Here is a 23792-nt window from a genome sequence, read left to right as displayed (position 1 = left end):
CTGCACCTGTTAGAAATAAATATAAAGTAATTACATAATTAAAATAGGACGTTTGATCCAGGGAACATTCGTGTTTGATAGAAGGATAAATCGTTGAATATGTTACTTAATTGAAATTGTATTTAAATAATTAAAATGCGATCATTTTCGTCCAGAGAGCAATCATTTGGTGCAATGACAATTCCTTTAACATGTTTCTTAATTGTTATTACATGCAACCATAGTTTAATGAAGATTGATCTATCATTTAGTTTTAATGTGTATACTTTATATTACTTGCTATATGTTTCAGAAGTTACAGTAATAATATTGTAGAATTATGTCCATCTAGAGAAACTACACTTTTCAATGGTGAAATAATAATTAAACAATTAATTAGCTTCCGATATTAATTCATACAAATATAGAAACATTCTCGGTAGGCTATGTTTAATAGCTTTCGATTGCTGTTGTCCAAGGCCCCTTATAGACGAAGTCATTTGTTTTTATTTCAGTACAGCGCCTTAGATGGCGTTGTTATTGTAATTTTAATACTCATTTATCTCAGTAAATATCTGTCCTATCAAAATTTTGTGTAGAATAAAACTTATCGGAAATCATTTTTAAAGAAACGTTTGTTATGTAACATTTGTCATGAAAATTAATAATAAGGGAGATATTTCGATTTGTTTAATTCAGGCCCCCTTATAACCCCCTTTAAAATAAAGTATTTTGAATCCCGTATAGCCTAAAATCTAAGCGACAACGAACTTAATTTATATTCCAATTTTCATATAAATCGGTTCAGCCATTATCGCGTGAAAAGGTAACAAACATCCAGACAGACAGACATACATACAAACAAAAATTTCAAAAAAGCGATTTTCGGTTTCAGGATGGTTAATTATACATGTTAACACCAATTATTTTTGGAAAATCGAAAATTACCAGAAAAAATGTGGCTACAGATTTATTATTAGTATAGATGTTTTTAAAGTTACTCTGTGAATGTGTTGAAGTCCAGTCTCAGTAATGAAAGTTAGACTATCTCTGAAAAGCTTAAAGAATGAAAAGCGTATGTGTTATTTGTAGGAAACACATTCTCGCCGATTTGTTTCTTTTCACTGAAGTGATTTCCACTTCCTAGTATGTAGAATTATGTAAAGTCAATTTAACTTAGGGAGAGTAATAATAATAATAATTAATAATTTATTTATTTAATCTGGCAGAGCTAAGGCCAGTAGGCCTTCTCTTCCGCCCAGCCAGACTCTAATTCTAATTAGATACATTTGCTTACATAGTTATTACATTAATATCTAGATCATAAAACAACATGAAAGTAAATGATGAAAATTGGATAACTAATGTTAGTGTGACAATAATAAACACTGGTAAGAAATAGTTATAATAATAATGATAATAATAATAATAACAATAATAATAATAATAATGGTAATTATAATAGTAATAATAATAATAATAATAATAATAATAATAATAATAATAATAATAATGAGATATGAGATGAGAGTAGGTAGTGTATTGAGAACTGTTCTCGGATTTTGCGAAAAGTTAGTTAAATATTTCGATGCCAGATAGTCCAAAACGTATGATGTATAGCAACATACTGCCTAATCACAAATCATTTTTATTTGACATCTCAAGAATTATTCGAGGAGTGAGGGAAAAACCCCGAAAAAAAACCTCACCCAGGTAACTCGTCCCAAGCGGGGAATCGAACACCAGCCCGCTGGGTTCGGGAGCGAACACGCTATCACGAGACCACAGCGGTGGACTCACCGCCTGAGCTACACCGATGGCTGACAGTTGATCTTATACTGTGTATAATAATTAAATAAAAACCACACGACTAAAGCATCGGGAAAGTCCCTAATCAAAATGTTGACATTCGTCATACAAACGGAAATGAACTCTACAGAGGGGTGGGATGAGTGAGGTGAGTTGAGTTGAGGCGAGAGGACTGAGTTGAGTGAAGTGTGGTGCAATGATGTTAGTGAGGCGGGTCAGCTGAGGTGAGATGAGTAATGTGAGTTGAGTGAGGTGAGGTAAGGTTTGGTGAATTAGATGAGGTGAGTGAAGTGATGTGAGGTGAGATTTGTTAGGTGAATGAGTTTAATGAGGTGAGGTGAGTTGATTGCAGTGAATTGACTGAGGGAGTTAAGTGGGGTGAGTTGATTGGGGTAAGTTGACTTAAGTCAGACGTCGTGTGGTTTGGTGACTGAGATAAGGTCAGTAAAGTGGTGTGTGGTGAGATGAGTGAAGTGAGATGAGTGAAGTGATGTGAGATGAATTGTGTGAGATGAGTGAGTTGACTTGAGTGGCGTTAATAATTCAGTGGGGTGAGTGATTCGAGTGAGGTTAGGTGAAGTGAATTGATTGAAGGGGTTAAATTGAGGGGAATACACAGGTTTGAGGGCAAAAAGAGTCATTTTTCAATTTAGTTTTTGTATATAGATTGGACATTTATCTTTTGTCAGTGAAGGAATTTTTACGATATATACAATATTTTGGTAGATATGACCATAAACGTGCGAGCGTGCGTTTATTTAGCTCTCCACACATAAAGTATAGTTAATGCTTATTTCGCGTAACTTGTATTTTTCAAAATCATTTTTGTGATAACTCTGTAAGTTCTTAAGATACCGCAGTAAAATTTTTCATGCAACTCTCTCTCATACTTGTGAACTTCACTGTTGTAACTTTATAGTTTATTTTTCTTTTTTTTTTTACCTGAAAACATTAAGAATATAACTTTTCAAAATAAATTTAAAAAATACTTCTATTGTAGCCGCTTCAAATATTGTAGTTCACATTGTTCATTTGACATTCAGGAATAAATAGAAAAAGAATTGCTCAGAAATATTCATATTTGTGGACATTATCATAAAAACAACACATCAGTACACTAAAACGGCCACTTTTTTGTTATGATAATTACCAGAGCTAGGAAGTTCGTACCAAAGCAGTAGACTTCAGTTGAGTACAGCGAGGAGTATAGATATCACTCGCTCCTCGCTACAGACGATACACAGTATGTTCACAAACAACGTATAGTGGCATTTTGTGGTTCTGTGTAGAGTCGTGAATAGTCTGAAGAATATTGTTAATTTATATTAATATTTTAGGTTCTGAACAAAGTGAGCTATTCTGTTATTGTATTATTTACGTAATGTGAATATTATGCATGATTCATAAAAAGTTAACTCATCTGTTATTAAATAATTATGCAAACAGGAATGTGCAACACGTTTATTTATTTATTTACTTTTTATTATTCTTCGTTAAATGTTCACGTCTCGTGCTGCTATGCATTCGTTTACGTTACAGTCCAAGTTCAACATCGGAATTGCGATATGAACTTCCTAGCTGTCATTACAATAGAAACGAAAAATTTTCTTTTAAACAATTGTAGGTTTAATATTATGTGCCACATACGAGATACACTATTAGATTCACAAAGTAGTTGTTTACCTGATGATAGTAATAAATACTGTATCATATTTCAGATTTGCTCCAGTAACGAATATTTTCAGAGTACAAATATTGTTTTTTTTTTTTTTGTGAATCTAAAATAAGTATTTCTTTTGATAAAATGAAAATATTCATTGTTATTTGTTATAATGAGGCTAGAATCATAATTATTGGGTAATTTCCTAGAAGACGGGCAAAATCCAACATGGCTGACGAAAACTACCAAAAACGTTCTGCCAACTATGAAGTCCAAATGTCACCAAACATCGCAAAATCAAAGATGAAAAATCAAATATATATTCGTATTTTTAAACAAGAACAAGCCCTCCAAAAAATGAAAATATATTTAATTTTTCGCCTTTGATTTTTTTTGGCGTTTCGTGGCATTCGAACTTCATAATTGGTAGTACTTTTCTGGTAGTTTTCGTCCGCACTTTACCCCCAAAAATCACAAAAACACAAAAAAAAAAACATAATAATTTATCACCTTATCAAATAAAATTCAATTCTCATTGACGTTTTCAACGACAACTACTTCACTTCCAGTATAAATGACACAGGCTTTAAGGCAATGTAAACTTAAACCATGCAGGCTACAAAGAACTAAACCAACACTTTGTCGTACAGTCAACTTTGCATAAATAAACCACGTATTTACACTGAATGAAATTCTCTTCGAACACTTATTACACCTTAACATCTACAGAAAATTCAGTAAATAATTTCTTTAAACCACAGAAAAAACAGTTTTCTCCTCAACATTCAATACAATCCTTAATCACCAGCGAAAGAACTAAACCAAAATCGACATAAAATTTAATAAATAATTTCAGAACACGGATTCCTTCCTTTCCCTCTTACTTCAAAAATTCCAACCTTGTGCACACAAAATAAATTATTGGCACTGAAAAGTGCCTTTTCGTAAGCATGATTATGCGCATTCGACAAATGCAGACAAATCTACAATGTAACATCACTCACGTCAAACAACCAGGAACAATTGACAACGTCATTATCCATTCAAAATTAATGAAAATTCTAGAATAAATTACAACTATAACCAATCAAATCGAAAGAAAATCATAAAATGACAAACTTTCAATAGCTTTAGCCATCAGACACAACATAACACCACTCACGTCAAACAACCAAGAACAACTGATAACGTCATTATCCATTCAAAATTAACGAAAACTAGGTATAACCAATCAAATTAAATAAAAATCACGGCGACACCTAATATAAAAACCCTAGAACTAACATGTAAAAGTCCTAAAAGATCACTAGCATTTAACTCTGAAATAAAAAAGTTGGTAATACGTACTATATTCAACCAAGTGCCCGTCTTCTATGAAATTACCAATTATTGTATACTTTGTATGTTATTTTATATGTCTGAGTAAATTAATTATTTAGATTGGAAGTTACGAACTTTATATTACAAATTATTGTTTTTATACTATTTTCTTGTTCTAAGACTGTGGACGATTGGAGCACAGATTTCATTATCACCCGGCTGTACAAGTTAGTCGTTCTGCTTCACTGACACCGAGAGACGCTCCATTACTTTTCACACGGTAGAGATATCGTCCAAGCTCACACAACTTATCAGTTTCGGTACCAACGTCCTAGCTCTAATAATTACTCATAATGCTAAAATTTTAGTAAATGTGAAAATCGTGTATAATTGCAGAAGCAATACTGAGCGTGTCAAATTGAAAGATGAAACCGTCATTAGTTACTGAGAAAAGAAATATTGAATTTCCCTAATTTTTAGTGCTCAAATCTGTATATCCCTACTTGAGTGGCATGAGTTCATTGGGGGTGAGTGAGGTGATGTGAATTAAGAACAATAAAGTATAACCATCAATATAATAATAACAAACAAAATATTATATTTGTAATCTCCATCTTACGATGTTTGGTGACGTATACACGTCCGTTGATGTGACATATTAATGAATTTAAATACTATTATAGTCAAATCATGCCATGGTATGAAAGAAAAATTTCACAACCTCGAGCGGGAATCAAACCTGCGACTTCCTGTTCTTCGGTCAGGCGCTCTACCACTGAGCTATCGAGTTCGTCTCACGCCAAAGGCTTGGAATTATCCTTTCATAATGGCGACTCTGTTATAGAGTAATGTCCATAGGTCTGATCTAGTCAGCACTGCTTATGGGTTGAAAGAAACTTTACAAATGTTTCATACCATGGCATGATTGTGACTATAATAGTATTTAAATTCATTAATATGTCACATCAACGGACGTGTATACGTCACCAAACATCGTAGATGGAGATTACATTTGTAAAGTTTCTTTCAACCCATAAGCAGTGCTGACTAGATCAGACGCTATGGACAGTACTCTATAACAGAGTCGCCATTATGAAAGGATAATTCCAAGCCTTTGGCGTGAGACGAACTCGATAGCTCAGTGGTAGAGCGCCTGATCGGAGAACAGGAAGTCGCAGGTTGTGAAATTTTTCTTTCATGCCATGGCATGATTGTGACTATAATAGTATTTAAATTCAAAAATATTATAATAGTCATAACGAAAAATAGACTCGCTGTTACTATTGCGGTGAATGAGGTGAGGTGAGTGAGAGATAAGTGAACTTTGTTATCCAATGAGTAGCGACTAACTTCGCCAGCAAGTACAATCGATTCGTTGAAAGCTGAAAGATCAGGGGTCGTGTAACGTTTTTCGCTGCACCCCATACTACACCATCTTATTCATAACTCATGAGCTGTCCCTTCACTCACGTCGTCATCTTTCGTTCTGCGGTTGCCATATGGCCTTTGGTCCGTGGTTCGGAACGCTACTGCTTGAATCACGGTCAACGGCGAAGAATCTTAAAGGGTGACAAAACCCTTGGCATGATTTCTTCAGGAGAGAAGTAGCATAAATCTGTGAGTCCCGTGTGCACGTAAATGAAACTTTCGTGATAGAGAGCCCCAGGAAAAATTCGTCTGCCATTTCTCGGCAATGGTGAATTTCGACTATGAATAATTTCTGTTGGTGAAAGCTTCGTTAAATAAAATACTGCCACATAACCTTCAATGAAAAAGTATTAGTGGTGCAGAGTGCCAATCTCATTATAATGTCATACGAAGCTTAATATTATGTTTGAAGAATTAATGAGTAGAAGCTAGATAGTCTAACTGCGGGTCAGGTGAATGATTCACATTTTGGAGACTCAGCTGAAATCCATTTTCCTCTGATTACAATACGAAGTGTCATATATTTTTTAGGCTTTTTGAAGTAACCATGTCCAGCTTAACTAAAGCTAGAGGTGTTAATGGGTTCATGTCGAAACCTCACCCCCAACTTGCTTACTTACAAGGAAAGCTCACCAAGCCGTAATGAATTTTCACGACTTTTCTTCCCATACGTTCCATTTCAAATAAGAAATCTCCCTATAAATTTCTACATCCAGAGAAAGCCTAACCTTCGAGATATGAATTTTCAAAATAATCGCTTGACACTTATACAAGTCTCATATTTCCATTGCTATCGAGAAGAAGAAAATGTTCAAGTCCCCAAATGTTTATGCATTGCCCTCAAAATCAGATAAGCTTATGAAAACGCACCTCTTCAATTTGTTTCAATAAGTATACTTGATCGTAGCATTCATTTGGCAGACTCGTGGACCTAGGTAGACAGGCTATAGAAAGAATAACCCCAGAAGGTAAAACGGTGGAAGTGCCAGCAGTTCCAAAGCACACAACTCCGACTGTTCAGCCTCTTGACTCTTATGACTTTAAGCCTTGGAGAAATTTCATTCGGAAGTTCTCTGATAGTGTTTTGTTATTTGGCACGAATATTATATTGCATCACATCAAATAGCAGTTCTTAATGCAAAATCAGCTTTCATCTCCTAGATATGTCAATATGTTTAAATATGACTGGCATAAAGCCGGGTATCTTGACAATAAACCTGATGAATTCGTCACTCCTGTAGAATTCTGTTTTCATGTTGGTGTGCACAACTACTCTAAAGCTGACTGAGAGAAACTCATTCTTCTGAAATGTTCGTGGTGCAAAGTTCCACTGTGATTCGAGCATTTTTACAACGATTTCCACTACTGTGATCAGTACAGTGAGTAATTTCAGATATGCTTACATTTCCTTATCATTTCTTCATAAGATTATTCTATAATCAATAAATTTCATGAATGTTATGCCTCTGGTATGTCATTTTCATAACTTATACAGGGACATCATTTTATTTTTACTAACATTTTTAATATTAACCTGGCTATACCTTTAGGGAAACGAAAACACCGTTCGCTACCCCCTTCCACGACTGGAGTTCGATGTTACTGGCGTAAAACACAAACAAATCACTTTACTAGGTGTAGGAGGGAAGAAAAGTACTTCAGCCATTTATGTAACCTAGGAAATATCGCGATTTTCAGTTCTATAATTTTCATTAGATTTTTGTTTAGTCAAAATGCAGTACTGTATTAACAATAAGTGTTTTTACTCACGAACTGAGTTATCCATGCGAACGTATTCATTATGCAGTGTACATTAAACTGTCTACAGCACATTAGCGTACAATTTAGTGAATGAAGTTAAATTGAAAAATAATCATAATATGGATATTTAAACACATATTTGAAAATGGTGGCCGTTCATTTCGATACAGGCTTCAGTTCTTTTGTGCATATTATCGCACTATAGACTATTTCATCTAATTCCAATTGCCAGTTTCGTCCTTCGTACTAGTAACTCATATTGAAATAATTCTATACCTACTCTATAAAAGAGTGCTTTACGTACTGTAAATTCAATCTTCACTTCTGCCCGACCAGCACAGATAGAATTACTCAGATATGCTATCTACTGTCCGTCCAAGTAGTTATGCCGCAGGATCGTGGAAAGGGGGAAATCACGTGACAGTTAATTACTTAACGAGCCCCTTTTATTTAAGTTAATTTAAACAGTTGTATAATATTACGTAAACGTCCAAATCCTGACAGTAATTAATGTTTTCAGAAAAGAGCTAAGAGAGCCCGGCTTTTACAGAGGAGCGTGCAGAAGCACGTGGGGAAATCGGGATGCGATGTAGGCAAACGGACAGTACCTGTGCGAAAATATGATTCAATATTGAAAGCTCTTTCGTCACTGAAAAACGCGAACATATTTCTGGAACGTACTATACTCACTAACTCAGTACTGTTTACTATATGCGGCCTTGATTCTATCTGGAGGACAGTTGGAACTTCAATAGTAGAAGGGGTGGGAGTGAAGTACATTCAAAAACTCAGGTACAATAAAAATTGAAGTAAAAATAATATGATGTCGCTGTATTATTTAAAAAGATTTTGACAGTACGGTACGCAGTTAGATGAAATTTATTGTCTGACATGTCTAGTACATAGTAGTAGCCTACTGCTTGCATTAGCTGTTATAGATCTGGGTTGAAGAATTTCAAAAAATCGTATCTCGAAAACCAGGCTTTCTTCGGATGTAGAAATTTATAGGGAGGTTTCTTATTTCAAATGGAACGTAGGGGAAAGAATCGTTGTGAAAATTCATTATCACTTGATGAGTCTTCCTTGTTAGCAGGAATTTCACAGCCGATAGACAAGTATAAAAATTTACCTGTCCATGTTAAATATAATGCTGCAAAATTAAAACTTGAATGAAAGATTATCAAAAATAAATCGACAGGTGCATAGCCTTACTATGCTACATATTTTCACGTAGAACTACATGTGGGTAAGATTACCTATCGTCAGGTGCATAGTTCTATTATGCTACATATCTTTACGTAGAACTACGAGTACGATCACCTGTCGACAGGTGCATAGATGTGCTATGCTGCACATCTTTATGTACAGGGACATCATTTTATTTTTACTTGCATTTTTATTGTACCTGCATTTCTGAATGTACTTCACTCCCACCCCTTCACTAATGTCCTTGCTCCCGTCAGACACACAAACCTACGGCCGCTGTTGCATTCGAAGTCTTCAAGCAGTGAAGTAAACACTGCAGTGCATAGTGTGTTTCAGAAATATGGTTGCGTTTTCTATAGAAGAAAGAACCTATATTAATAATATCGTACTAAAAAATTATATTCGAGAAACGATAAATTCAATTTCAGAGAATATGCTTCAAAATATTTTTAATAATATGCGTAAAGAATTGAAGCCTGCATTGTAATGAACGGCAACCATTTTCAGCAACTTGTTTAAAAATTCAGATTAGCTTATTTTGAATTGAGGTGGCTATAAGCAAAGGAATGCTAGTGACATTTGTAATAACATGAGTTAAGTGCATCCAGTGTAAGCTAAAGTATCTAAAATTTTAGTGGCAAAGGGATATTTTAATCTCATCACACATTAAAATTTAAATAAAAATTTCACCAATTTTACGAAAGTTTAAATATTCAAACCCCATTTTCTGAAAAGTAACTTACTGTAAGTGCACTTACAGCCCTTTACTTATGACCCCCTCAATTTAAATGCACTCTATATATTGATGTTAACATCAATAATTAATATGCTAAATAAAGTAGATATTACATAATGAACATAGCCGCCTGAAAAGTTGAGTTTTTGAAAAAAAAATGTTACTACTCTACTGTATTTTGATAAATTCCATAAAAGTGATGATCAAGCTGAAAATCGTAATATCGTATTACCCTACAACATAAATGGACACACTACTTTTGTCTCCTCCTATACTTAGTAAAATGATTTGTTTACATATTGCACTAGCAACATCAAACTCCTGTAATGGAAGGGGGCAACAGTGTTTCCGAGTATAGCCAGGTTAATGTTAAAAATGTTGGTAAAAATAAAGTGATGTCCCTGTAGAACTACGTGTGGGTGCGGTCACCTGTCGACAGATGCATACTTTTACTGTGCTGCATACCTTTACGTAGAACTAAGTGTGTTGCGATCACCTGTCGATAGATGCAGAGCTTTACTCTGCTATATATCTTCATTTAGAACTACTTGTGGGAGCGATTACCTTTCGACAGGTGCATAGCTTTACCATGGAGCATATATTTACGTAGGATTACGTGTGGATGTACGGGAAAAAAAACAAGAAGAATACAAGAGCAAGGCATGGGTAAGACAAGGAAAGGTATCATAAGAACAAAACTGAGACAAAAAGAACCATGCGAGGACAAGGCGAACCAAGGCAATACAAGGATAAAAACAGCAAAACAAGGATGACAAGAGAAACACAAGGAAAACTAGAGAAAGACAAAGAGAAGAACGGTACGACAAGGAGAACAAGGTAAAGAGCTGCATTTTTATATAATGGTCAATTCCGAAGTTACCCTCACCCATAGGCCTACATATTCAGGAGGAAGACGTGTTTCTCAGTCAAAAATTGATGATCCCCGACCGTGAGTGGCAGAGATGAGCAAAACCAACTGCCGCTCTCGCTCGCTGTGTTCGTTTCATTTGTTTTTTGAGTCTCGTCTCGTCTCGTCATTCTCGTGCGCTTCGAGTCTCGCTCATCATTCTCGAAACAGCATTTGGTCGGCGTGGAAAGATTTCATAACTTTGAATAACATACATCATTTAAATAAATAACATTATAAATGTTTAAGGCCCAATTGTATAAAACTCCCTGGATAAAGATCAACTTTGATCGAAGATCGAAAAGTGAACCGAGTTCAGACACTTCTTCTATTGAATAAAACTTTTCTGCGATCAAATTACCTTGGTTCAAATGCAATCTAAGTTCACGTGAAAAGGATTTGGCAACATCGCATAAACAGGTGAAATACGTGATGCGCGGACCATGTTACACAGGTTTGTTCGGTGTTGCCAATCTAGTGACTTTAACTCTTTTTCAACAACAATTTCTTTTAACTTTTATATTGCTTAAATAGGGATTTAGGGACTTTTTTAGCATCCCATAGTGACAAAATTTAATCTTTCTTTGTTGATAATGAGAAATCTAGCAACTTTACAACTACTTTTTGGCGACTTTCCGTATTACATTCTGTTGGAGACACTGGTTTTTTGTGCTTTGTAAATAATGGCGGACAATGAGAAGGTTGACTGTTCTCCAAGTTGTTATCATGTTATGGTGTTTGGTACTGCTAAACATAATAAAGCTTTATGAAAACCACAATTTTCCTTTAGTAATACAGTTAATTGAACATTTATGAATGTACCTGTCATATCCATTAATAATTAATGGTTGTTATAAACATAATATAATTATAGGTTATGTTATTTGATACTGCTGAACACGATAGAGCCTTATAAAATATAAGAATGTTTGTGTATTAAGGCAAGAAATTGAAAGAAATATATATAAATGTACCTAACATATCTATTAAAATTAATAATAATGGATATTTTATTTGCACAATCTGTCACTCGTATATTTCAAACAGAAACGAAATAACTGAACTTGGATCATCTAACTTAATCGGAGAAATTTCTTCAGTCAAAGTTGACTTTAGTTTGAGACAAATTAATCTCAGATTAGACTTTATACAACACAAAATTCCAAGTTCAGCTGAAACAAGGATCAATTTAACCTCTGATCTAAGATTAAATGGTTTATACAATCGGGCTTAAATGAGACAAAAAGAAAAAATAGAATAGTAGCTTAGTTATCAAAATGTTCTGGTTCTGTTATATGATATTACCTATGGTTATATAACTAGAAAAAAAAACAATTCTCAAATAAATTTGCATTTCTAAGAAATATAAAACATAACGTTAATATCTTTTTACTTGAGATTGCACACTTGATCTCAAACATATGAAAAGAAACTTCCTATCCTTTTAATAAGGGTCTAGTAATTAAATGAAGATTTGGGAACGGATTATTATACACTGAAAGGTAGAGATGATGTTTCAAATAAGCTACTTGATTGTTTATACATATATAACAGTTGCCAAAGTAGATCAAAGTTCAGTCAGTTAAAACAACTGTGGCGATTCAAAGCTGCTTGACGTTCGGGACTTCGGGAGCGATCAATCTCGGCGTATCGAAACACTCACAAGCAGTCTTTATATCAACGACGCGACTTATAGAACATTGTCGTGCGGGTTTTCGGCTTTCCGGGCGCTGTTAGTCTTGCTTTCTCGATCGTTGTTCATCTCTAGTGAGTGGATAGTGCTTACTCAGCTGGGAGATACGTTGAATCCACAAGGTCATTTCGCATGTCATATGAAAGCGCAGGAATACACTGAATATGACAACCAATGTAATTAAGTGTCGTAGTTTCTTGAAGCAACATTCCAAGTAAGTTTTCACACATTTAATCCCTGAGGTCAAGTCTTCTATTTGTCACGCAGGAGATCCGGGTTCGAGCCCCGCTTAGGTCTGAAATTTTAGTTACTTGTTGCGGACAAGGTCGCTGTTGGGAATTTTTCTGTCTCTCCCGTTCCCTCATATTTTCGTCAAAGTTTCTCCATTCCGTCATAATTCCACAGCACCGAGCGGCGCAAGGAAGGGGCTGGCCTAGAGACGAGTGGAGTTGCCTGCTCGACATCTGGGTACGCAGCGAACCTTAGTGTATTTTTTTGTAATTTTTTTTTTCATTTTTAAGTAGGTTATTTTACGACCCTTTATCAACATCTTAGGTTATTTAGCGTCTGAATGAGATGAAGGTGATAATGCCGGTGAAATTAGTCCTGGGTCCAGCACCGAAAGTTGCTCAGCATTTGCTCATATTGGGTTGAGGGAAAACCCCGAAAAAGACTTCAACCACGTAACTTGACCCGACCGGGAATCGAACCCGGGACACCTGGTTTTGCGGCCAGAAGCACTAACCGTTACTCCACAGGTGTGGACCTGTACTTAGGCAGTGTGGATTTGGGAATGCGTCTAGCTTGAGGATTAGAGCATTGCACCTTGAAAGATGGCAGTGCTGGGTCGAAGTCTCCCCTCCTCAAAATGCAATATTCAATTCAAATTTCACACACTTACATTGAGTACATGTACATAATTTCTTATATTTTTCCATCTGCTGTGGAAATCTGTGTACGAAGTTTGAGGGTAGATTTCTATATGAACTCATTAACAGTTGCCTTGGAAGACAGAAACCCAGATGTAGTTGTTTTCTTCAAAATGCCTTGGGGATGTTTGTGCTGGAAAAATAATATTCTGCTTCCGAGTTTGTTGAAAGTTGGGATAACTTCGCCATATTGTTATTTGAAGCCTTTGAGTTACGGGAAGTTTGGTCGTCTACATATTTAATGATAAAAACTATTATGATTACTGAAGCTTCATAACTGATTCAGTCGTTCTATTTCCTTGCAGTAGAAAGAATCGATTTTGTGAATTTATTATAATTTTCTAGGTTAACATAATGCACTACATGAGCAAGCAATTGAAGGGTTCAGAGCCACAGTGGGCCAAGCGCCGTTTATTAAAAACGGAGAAAACAAGAGTTAAAATTAAGTGATTACCATAATTTAACTAAACATATAGCAAGTATGATAAAGTATGCACATTAAAATTAAATGATATGTCAGTCTTCATTAAACTATGGTATTTACTTAACTTTAACCCTTGCTTTCTCCGTTTTTAATAAATGGCGCTTGGCCCGCTATGGTTCTGAACCCTTCAATTCCTCATTTGTATTTTATATTAAAGATCATAGTTATTAGTAGACAGTGGATGCGGGATGACTTATTGTTGAATGTAAGTGCACATTTACTATATGTTAAATTTTTTTCATTCAGACCATTGGCTGAACAGATTTTAAACGTAAACAGACGACGTCAACATGCTACTGTATCTCCGTACAGTCAGAAGGAAAAGAAAAATAACGTACTGTACTAGTGTAGCATATACCTTGCAAGGTTCAGTCCTCGTCATCATTGATGCAATTACCAGCGTTGCAGTAAACGACGATATATTATTCTCGTAAGTTGTCGAAGCTGAATCGTCTTCGCCTATCGCTTAAACAGTTTTTGTATCGAGAGAATTTCTGAATAAAACCTCTAAAATGGGGATCACTCAATTTCTTTAGAGGAATATTTGTACTGAGCATCATATTGCACGTGTCGTTAGACCCACACAACTAAATAATAAAAATGATGATGATGATGATGATTGATGATGATGATGATGATGTAGTTGGTTTCTCAGATTTCATTTCAACGCATTTCCTGTGCAATATACTGTTGCAATGTTTCTCTATAGCCTGAGTTGTTCTGCTTTTTATTTCGATTTTACATACATTACACACGATATTGTCTTCGTTAATACATAAAATGTCACTCTCATACTTCTTAATTGCATTTCGTATCTCTAAGCGAATTTAACGTTTTGACTTCGACGTTATGAATGGATCAGCACTACGCTATTCAACTCGTACGAAATACTTGAGCGGGATAACACAACTGCACACATTGCGTTGCAATGTGGACCGGGGTTCCTTCGTTATGTACGCTGCTGTACTCGCCAGGTACACAAAAGACGGACGATGCGGCACGTGCCATATACTCCGATACGAAACAACTTCACTTTTCCTTAAGTCATCCCGCATCCACTGTCTAGTTATTAGAGAACAAAATATAATTCAACATAAGGATGAATTGTGCCCTTTGTAAGAGCTGTATTGCTTTTCACGCGATTTGGTTCATACGTCTCATTTTGTTCGAGACTAATTTTGTCTGGGTGCATGTAATATTTAACTTATCAGAACTAACAGCGACTGAGTCTTGACATTATAGTCAGACAATATTGCTTAAGTGCGAATAGCTCGTGTTGTTCTGAGCGGCTATAAAGCCGTGACCTCGATGAACTAAGTCGCATGAAAAGTGATACAGTGTGCGTCAGAAAGAACGGATGGATTTCACATAGCAAGAAAATTGTAAAGATTCATCAAATCAAAAATTTACTGTTATCAACATATTCACCAATACATGCAGTTTATTTATGGAAAACAACATTATCCATATGATGTCCTTGGCTTTCAATACAGGCATCGAGGCGTTTTCTGATGTTCGCCATCACTTTCACAGTCATAGCTGGTGCAATTGCCACGATTTCTTCACGAATCGCTGTCTTCAGTTCGTCCAGTGTATGTGATCGATGTTTACAAACTTACGCCTTCAAATGGTCCCAAAGAAAGAAGTCGCAGGGCGCGAGATCTTACCGTAACCTCGGACAATCTCAGTGCAATAGAATTTCGTCCAGGTGATTTCTTCTTTAATGTTGAACCTGTGATACGAAATGAAGTCACCCACCGCAAAATTGTATTCCGAGTTGGAATGCTAGCGTGACATCCGATGTCGAAATGAGTCCTGAGTGGCGATCACAGACTCTTCATTTTTCAAAAATGTCTCTACGATGAAAGCACGTTGTACGTCAGACCAACACCATATTCTCAACTGAAACTGCATTCTATGGCTGACCCAACAGTCGTGATCCCCCTCACTATATCGCTCTCCTCGTTGCGTATCGATAGTTTGAAATCCATCCGTTCTTTCTGACGCAACCTTTATAATATCAGTGAGGCCAAATTATTCCGCCAATACGTATACCTCGGTTTTCCTATTGTGATGTTTATTGATTCGTTCTGTAAAGGACGGTGAGGCAGGTGTTAGTCTAATGATAAAGAAAAACCTAACAGTGAAATTCGAATTTAGAATAATTTAAGAAGTTTGAAATTTCTGACTGTAATAGTTTTGTGGTGTGTGGGGAATTTGGAGAAACATACGGATGTGTACATTATTCTGGATGGCTTCACTTATTTCAATGGTTGAGACCCTCCCATCCACTGTTCATACGAAGCATAAAAAATGAAGAACTATTAGTAGGCAGGAAATGTATGGTTATTCAACGCGTGCCTTATACGGGGTGAGTCATAAGTATATTTGAAAAACGCGTGAGCGTGCTCCTGGATCAAAAATAAGAAAAATTCCTTATATGAAAATTTGATGGAAAATGCTTATTTATTGGAGAATATGAAAATTTGATGGAAAATGCTTATTTATTGAAAAAAAATAGTAATAGTGACTTTTGTTTTCATAAGTATCTGATCATATTATTGTGTTGTTTTTGTTTTGATTATGTACCAGTGTTTGTTTACAAACAACACAGTGACAAGACAGTAGTGCAATGTTTTTGTTTTGATTGGACGCGGTGGTCCAGTACCTTGGCCACCCAGATCACCCGATCTCACCCAATTATTTTTTTAACTTTGGGGTCACTTGACGACTGTCGTCTATGCAACACCAGTGAATGATGCAGAGGAGTTATTGCAACGTGTTGAAAATGCATGCCAATTTATCCGTGATGACAACATTGTGTTTGAGCGAACTCGCCAGTCGTGTGTACGTCATGCTCAGGCATGTGTAAGCAATGGAGGGGGACACATTGAGCACCTTTCGTAAATGTTGAATGACAAGTTTCCAAACATGTACTTGTGACAGAACAAAAAAAGAACAAAAACAAATTATGACCATTTCTCCAATAAATAAAGCGTTTTCCGTCAAATTTTGATATAAAGAATTTTTCTTATTTTTAATCCAGGAGCACGCTCACGCGTTTTCCATACATACTTATGACTCACCCTGTAGTTGTATTTCCATGGTAATTCTAAGTTGTTTACATTACACATTTCTGTGTTCACTCTTGTTTGATTTCTTAGATTTCATGGATTAATTAAGAAAATCACATATTTCCATACAGCATTTATATTTTTTATGTCAAGCAATTATTATATGTAATACTTCCAGTACATAACTAAATGAACCGTAGGGGAGAGTTGGGTAGTATCGGACATCGGTTAATATCGGACAGTGAGTTTCTTTCATCTACCACCAGATGATAGTCCCTGAATGACATGGTTACGTTTCTGTGATGTCGCATACAGAAACGTAACGATGTCATTCAGGTACTACGATCTGGTGGTAGATGAAAGAAACGCACTGTCCGATATTACCCGATGTCCGATATTACCCAACTCTCCCCTAATAAAAAACCAACGAAAATCAGATGAACTGATTTCTAATATCGCGACATTCTGAGTGGTCAGGAGAAAACTATTAGATTTTAATAGGGGCAACAAACTACTTCTTAGGATATCAATTTCTTGATTTGTTTTGGAATACTTGTCCTTAAAATTACTAAAAAATTTACAGAAATCATAATTTAAATTACGTGACACGCTACTGAGCTATGGCTAATTTTTGTCATTTTCTTCATTTTTAATATAATGGTGTCAAAAAATCTACTGCTTCTTAAGGAACACCGCGGTAAATATTTCATCGCCATATTTTTATTCGAAGTTAGAAATTTAATTTGTCCCATATAAGTGTTTATTACTTTCAGTTTCAGAATATATATTATAAACCTGTGGTTCCCAAAGTGAGAGTCGTGTAAGCAACTGAGGTGGCCGCGAGATGATTTGAATGGTTGATTTTTTAAAAGAACCTACGTATATCACAAACAGTAATGTTTAGGAAAACTGAAAGAACGAAATTACTTTAAAATTATGACCATACATTACATATATGCATGCTACATACATACATACATACATACATACATACATACATACATACATACATACATACATACATACATACATACATACATACGTGTTCTGCCCATGGGCAGGTCTTTCACTGCAAACCCAGCGTTCTCCCATCTTTCCTGTTTTATGTTTTCCTCTTAGTCTTCGCATATGATCCACATATCTTAATGTTGTCTATCATCTGATATCTTCTTCTGCCTCAAACTCTTCTCCCGTTCACCATTCCTTTCAGTGTATCCTTCAGAAGGCACTTTCTTCTCAGCCAGTGAAACAACGAATTCCTTTTTCTCTTTCTGATCAGTTTCAGCATCATTCTTTCTTCATCCACTTTTTCCAACACAACTTCATTTCTTCTCCTGTCTGTCCACTTCACACGCTCCATTCTTCTCCATATCCACATTTCAAATACTTCTATTCGTTTCTCTTCACTTCGTTGTAATGTCCATGTTCTGCCCCATATAATGCCACACTCCACACAAAGCACTTCACTAGTCTCTTCCTTAGTTCTTTTTCCAGAAGATGCTCCTTTTTCTATCAAAAGCTTCCTTGGCCATTCCTATCCTCCGTTTGACTTCCTGTTGCGAATATTATGAAAAATTTAAGAACTGCGTACTTTTACATGCTTACAGTATTCTTGCATCCTTATCATACGAAACTGGTCTACGCTCTGCGAAAAAAAAGTCTAATTTAAACATTCCATCATACAGTAGATACATATTTCAGTGAGTTTCTCCTTAATATTTTCTGGAATTTCATTCAGTTGAACTCAACTGTCTAGAAACGGATTCACTATTCTTCTGAGACTCGTAATTGTTTTGAGTTTATTACGGAAAAAATTCAAGCTGTTGTTTAAAATTGTGGAAACTTAATTGCTTGCCCGCAAGCATATCATACGTAGCTAAATTTTCCATGAGTTCTTTCATACGCTGGAATGAATCAAATTTATTTTTGTCAAGTGATGTAGAGACAGAAATCAAGTTCCTTTGTAAGTCCGTTAATTTAATTCCTGGCTGTTATGTTAGCATCTTGGTCTTACCAATTACTAATCAAAGTGTTTAAGTGTTCAAAAATGTCAGCAAGGAGGACCAATCTAAGAAGCCAAAGGGAAATGGTAAAAAGTTTTGCATATTAGATATCGGCACATTAAAAGTTCTGCTATTAACTATAAATATCCCCCGAAAGCCATCTTATTCTCTAAGATAAAGAACATTCTCATTATAACGAATCAAGTCTTCACAAATTTTGCTGAAAGTAGTAGTTTGTGTAGCTGGCGCCAGCGTTTTTGGCGTGTTTTCTAGATATACAGTGTCCAGTTTGTGAGCATGTTGCTAGTGCAGCTGAGAATGGTATCACTTTCTATACACGTCACATTAGCCATTTGGCAAGCACAGTTGTCAGACTGACTGCGGCAAATGTAAATCACAAATGTAACGTTCCCATTACTTATTCCACACGCCAAAAATGGTGACGCGGACTATAACTCTCTTGTTTCATGCACTTCGTCACTTTGTATTGAACTATTGCTACAGCGTTACGATGGTAATAGTTTGAAGTATTATGGTCCGTCCAGGAATCTGTGGAGTAGAAAGACAAACAAGACCTCTGCGCAAGTGTATGTGGGAGCGCTAGGGCCAATGATCGCTCTGGGGGGAGGTGTTGGTTGAACGAAGCAAGCAATCGCTTGCGGGAAGGAGATAATTTCTATCTTAACTCTACTCTACCTTTCACCACGAGCATCTTAACCCTTAGCGGACTCGAGCTGATGCTGCCCGCAATACAACCCGGGACAGATAGACTCCGCCCCCATATGCGCGAAGTTTCTCCATAGATTCCTGGGACGGACCATAGAAATGAGTTTACTTAATATTTAGTGTCATTGTTGCACCATTTAGTTCTATTTTGATCGCTCTTTAAGTAGTATCCAGAGGTTTTGAGTAAAAATACCGCCATTTCGAATTTTGCAAAGAATTTTATTTTTTTCGATTGGTTAAGTACGGGTGCGGTAGTGGGGGGGGGGACGTTCGCATAAGAATATCTTGCCCAAAAGTGGGTCGCGCCTTCAAAAAGTTTGGGAATCACTGCTATAAACTTTAAAGGGATTTTACTGCAAATCATAGTTTTTGCAATTAACTTGCTAGAAAAATGATATCTCCCAAATGGCTAAACCTAGAATAATAAAATTTTGTAGACATATTCACAGCAGGTCTATTCATAGAATGCTGCATTCATGTACAAATATTATTATTATTATTATTATTATTATTATTATTATTTGGCGTTGAGGGAGGTGGGATATAATGATAGAGACTAGATTAATCTTGCTCAGGATAGGGACCGATGGAGGGCTTATGTGAGAGCGGCAATGAACCTCTGGGTTCCTTAAAAGCCGTAAGTAAATAAATAAATATTATTATTGTTATTATTATTATTATTATTATTATTATTATTATTATTATTATTATTATTATTATTATTATTATTATTAGGAACGTTGTGATTCTTTATATCGGACAATAAAGCTGATAAACAAAAAAAAAAAATCAAATGTTCAAAGTTATTTTTAGCATTGAAGTAGGAGTAACTTCCCAGTTTCAAATCGCCATAACTTTAGCAAATTGTTAGATTCTGCAAAAATAAAAAGACAATTTTTTCTATTCGCCGTCCTCATTGAATAATCAAGACTATATGTAGTCAACATGTAGATAAAGGTAGCTACAAATTTTTCGTAAAGAAATGGGAGTTTATTGCAACAAGAAGAAACAAGAAACAAAAATGTTAAATATGACCAACACCGTGTTGTTCGAAAAGAAATAGTTGTTCTGCACCAGTTTCCTCAAATTTGTTCACCAGCTCACGAAATGATTTTACTGAGCAGGGTCTATTTCTCAATCCATGTAACGTTCGAAATCTTGTGAAGACATGGGGATATTGTCTATTGCATTTTAATAGCACTGAACGAGGCCGATACGAACTCTGTAAAGGCAAAAACATTGTCAAATTATTGCTGTCTGTTTTCTTAAACATAATGTTTATACAAGTGTGACACATTTACCATAGGAACGAAATGCATATCGACAAAAGGACCAAATTCCTGTCAAGCATAATATGTACAAAAGATACAGCTATTTCAAACTAGAAACTTGCTTTTGAATAACCTTATAAAATGACCAGAATAAAACCAATGCACCATATCATTGTAGGGAATCTTAGCTTAATTTAAAGTTTTAGGAAATTGATTATCTGTACGTGAGGCCGAGATAAATGTTTACTAAAAATATAAATTATTTTAAAAAACATTGATAAATTAGCAACTTACTAGTGTTAACTATTAAAGCACGTGTGGCTTACAGCTGTTTCGGTGTATACACCATCGTCAGAGCCTACTGGATCATAGCGTCATCTTGATATCGCAGCCTGTTGTAAGGGTGTGTTTGTGTGTTGTAATGTGGAGTCAAATAGTGAGTGTGTTCTGAAATTGATCTGTGTGTTGAGAATTTGATTAGGTGTGTTTTAGTGTGTCTGTATATTTCATATTGTTCTAGTATGTTGAGTTCTTGGTTTTTGGGTTGGATGTGCCGAACACACAACTAATGCTAACCATACATACAATAACATAAATACAGACATGGAAATCCTACACATCCAACCCAAAGAACCAAAACTCAACACACTAGAACAATATGAAATATACAGATACACTAAAACACACCCTAATCAAATTCTCAACACACAGATCAATTTCAGAACACACTCACTATTTGACTCCACATTACAACACACAAACACACCCTTACAACAGGCACCGATATCAAGATGACGCTATGATCCAGTAGGCTCTGACGATGATGCATACACCGAAACAGCTGTAAGCCACACGGCCTTTAATAATTAGCACTAGTTAAGTTGCCAATTTATCAATCTTTTGTAATAAAGTGTTAAAAGTACTGTACGCAAGATTCAAGATGAAATTATTTTAATTAAAATATGAAGACATGCCTACATTTTTTGGCATAAAATTTTGAAAAAAAAAATGCGCATGTGCTTTAGGAATATCTCACTAAATTAAAATTTTCAAGATCCAGTGAAAATTTTGCAAATCACAAAAACTCAGTAGCTCGTCACCTTAATTCTTTTACTCTACAAGAAAAATGTAATTTTCTTTAAAGTAGTAATGCTCCCCACTTTCCCTGCGTCAATTTTCTACTTATTGGTGTCTTAATTTATCCGATTCCACAAGAATTGTCTAATAACACACTTTGTTCTAGAAAATGTTTCTCGTCAACATGTATGCGTTTGCAATATAATATAATCGTGTTGTTTATATTATATTATTTTATATTATATTATATTATATTATATTATATTATATTATATTATATTATATTATATTATATTATATTATATTATATTATATTATATTATATTATATTATATTATATGACAGTATATATTCTTCTTCTGCAGCCTTCAATCTTGCGATTGGTTTGTAACAGCTCTCCATGCGTCCCTACTGTATATATTATATTATATTATATTATATTATATTATATTATATTATATTATATTATATTATATTATATTATATTATATTATATTATATTATATTATACTTCCCTATATGACACTATACAGGGTGTTTCCGAGGTGGTGTTACAAACTTTCAGGGATGATGGAGAAGGGCACATGTATCCATTTGAGATAAGGAACCCTGGTCCGAAAATGACCGAGTCGAAAGTTACAAGCAAAAATAGTTCTGTGGAAATGAAATAATTTTATTCCTCTGTACACCTTATTTATGTGTATTTATCTATACATCTTACACATACTGTATTCATCTGACGTTGTTTACGTTGTCTACTTACAGTATTCCATTCAGTGCGCTGTCTGAGGGGTGGGGACAGGAAACTACACTAAAGCAATGCAGATAGCGTAATGTGTAACGGACATGGTCGGTCCTGATATGCACGTCTGTAGACAGCAATGTATGTGTACAAGTTTCAGTGTCCAGTCGATCAGTCCTAGTGAAATGGAGGAATACACGAGAGCGGAATAAGCAAACCTGATTTTCGAATACGGATGAGCCAATGGGAACAGTAGACAAGCTCACAGATTGTATTGGGACAAGTACTCACGTAGGAGACATCCGGCCCATACCATCTTTCCACGACTGTTCCAAAGGTTAAGGGAAGGAGGGCACGTGGTGCCAAATTACAATTCCATTTCCACACAACTATTTTGTACGAGATCGTGCGTATTTGCTTGGTTTCCACACAAAACCAATCCGCGGAAAGTCTAAAATTGCACATTCAGTATTCCCAACCTAACACACATAATTTCCCTCTTCTTACCGCTTAAGTGACATATTGATTTTACTGCTTTAGGCTTTTAACATATTATTTTTAGAGACGTTCAATATAGTAATAATTATAAATTGGAAACTTACCACTGCAATTTCACCTAAATTGCACTGTTAATTATTGTTTTTAAATATTTGCAGAAATTAAGTAAACTCTACAACTCCACTAAAGTTACTGCATTCGTGATGCAAGTAACATTAAGGAATTAGATGTCAAAGATATTTTCTATTTCTAAACATCTCCTTGACCGGCAAAATTAAACTTGCCGATGTTATTACTGCAATATGTTATGCTAATAATATTATTAAAATATTAAAATGAAAAATAAATCATTACATAACCTTACCGTTTGTTTTAAGTTTGCATTTATAGACTGAGGGAAAAAAAAAGACAGACGTATATCACGGCCTGCTGGAGTATAGTAAACACAGAAAACATTTTAAAGCAACAATGTTGAAGATAGATATTTTT

General features: G+C 35.3%; 1 protein-coding gene across 13 annotated transcripts in view; it reads left to right on the top strand.

Annotated features, from left to right (window-relative positions):
• LOC138708096 (nuclear protein MDM1-like) overlaps positions 1–23792 on the top strand; it is a 945585-nt gene that overhangs the window by 752630 nt on the left and 169163 nt on the right. The window lies entirely within an intron of this gene.

Source organism: Periplaneta americana, chromosome 10, assembly GCF_040183065.1.
Source record: "Periplaneta americana isolate PAMFEO1 chromosome 10, P.americana_PAMFEO1_priV1, whole genome shotgun sequence".
NCBI lineage: Eukaryota > Metazoa > Arthropoda > Insecta > Blattodea > Blattidae > Periplaneta > Periplaneta americana.
This window is presented reverse-complemented; position numbering and strand designations above follow the sequence as displayed.